The sequence below is a fragment of the Pinus tabuliformis genome, chromosome 6 (assembly GCF_031772625.1).
Source record: "Pinus tabuliformis cultivar Carrire ecotype Pingquan chromosome 6, CPIR1, whole genome shotgun sequence".
Classification (NCBI taxonomy): Eukaryota; Viridiplantae; Streptophyta; class Pinopsida; order Pinales; family Pinaceae; genus Pinus; species Pinus tabuliformis.
In genome coordinates, this window is record NC_142292.1 from 453,548,377 (window position 1) to 453,550,242 (window position 1,866).

The window sequence follows — 1,866 nt, forward strand, 5'->3', positions numbered from 1 at the left end:
TTCATGTTTTAAGAGTCAAGAAAAGGATAAAAAGATGACTCTAGTCTCCTTCGAATGTTTAGTGAGCCCGAAGTGACAAATGCTCAGATGAGTCTTTTCGTTTAAGGAGTCTGAAAAGGACCAAAAGTGACTACTCTGGAGAACTAGAAAAAGGGTTTACCAAACAAATCCGTAAAACTGCATATACACCTTGGCAGTCATATGAAAACCAAGGACTTCCCGTACGGCAGTCAATCTTCCCGAATGCTGTGTTCGATGCGTTACGGCTTGTAAGGTGGCAGACATGGCTTCCTGTGGATAAAGGATGATAACCTAGTGGGGTCTCCCCTATATACTCGACGGTACGTGGGAGCTCAAGTTCGTGCTAGACCACTATCGAGTCACAAAAGGAGGAATCACCCAACCATAATGTGAAACAACAGTGACTAGGTTTAACGACGCCGGAGCACGTCTCTAGCCTAGACCTATAAACAGTGAGCGTTATGTTCCAATGAATTTTTAAGTTCATTCAGTTCATTTTACGGTTGATCTTTGATTAGGTTTCGATTTCCAGGTCCTACCGTATGTAATCTCTCACAATTCCCTAAATGCAAGCTATATGCCAAAGAATATCATTTCGTTCGATGAACACTAACTACGAGAGAGTTGAGAATTTTTCAATCAAACAAAATGACCATAAACAATCAAGAACCACTCTAATGCAGCTAATGGCAATAAACGAAACTTTTTTTTTTTTTTTTAAGATCACTAATCAATGAAAAGCTCTAATTTCCATTAACTAATTCAACGCAAAAGAGACTGTTCATTTTCTTTTCAATGGCAAAGTGCACTAAACAAATTTTGAGAGATAATAACACTGAGTAAAAGAGACAAATTTCACTCAATGAGAACGCAATCAAATCCCCAAAACACCAAGGCAGTCCTTCAAACCAAAAAGAAAACACAAAGACCTCTATGAGCTATGTGATCTAAGCCCAAACGAAGCCAAGCGAAATCCAAGCGGAAAAGAAGCAAATCGCTTGAATAACAATAAAAAGCTTTGACAACAACTGAACAAGTGCAAAAAGGTAATCACAGAGTCGACCGGACAATCAAAGAACCCAAGACTCCTACGGAAGGCTCGATGCACAAAGCCACTAGATGCCCTAGGGCTGAAATGTGAAATCGATGGAAAGAGGCAAACACCAGAAGGATGGAAGTCGAAAACCAGTCAAACAAGGATCAAACACACTCCAGTAATTGAAAAAGATGTAGCAAGATGCAAATCCAAGCTCAGAGGGCTTGAAAACAAGTAAACTGGAAAAGTTGACAGGCCTGGCGCGACTGTCAGGCTGCAACTCGCGCTTTTAAGGGATTGGCGCAGGTTGTCTTTGAGCAACATGCGCCAATTGGCGCGACTGTCAGGAAAAAAAGCGTGCTAATCAAGCTTGCTAGGTCAAAAATAAAAACAAGCAACCCAGGGCTTGGTTAACAGTATCCAGGCAGACCAGGAAGCAAGAGACAACAAGAAATCCAACCCAGAAAGCTATCTAAGCAATCAAACAAGAGAACCAAAGAGACAAGACTCCCCAGCGGAGTCGCCAAATTGTTGTGGAGGTAAATCCTCTCTGCAGACAGAGACGATCCCTACTAGCCCAGACCGGGTCTAGCAACAATCAAACAATGCTATCACGCAAGTTCCTAATTGCAAATTAAAAGTGGATGATGAGAACCTACTTGGATTCCAACGCTAATATTCGTAGAAGAGACGTCGCTCTCGTTCCTTTGCCTCGGCCAGTCACGATCCCCACGATCTCCATGATTGGACACCTGCACATGCAAAGAACAACACAAATACAAGCATAAAATCCAATAGATGCAATTATA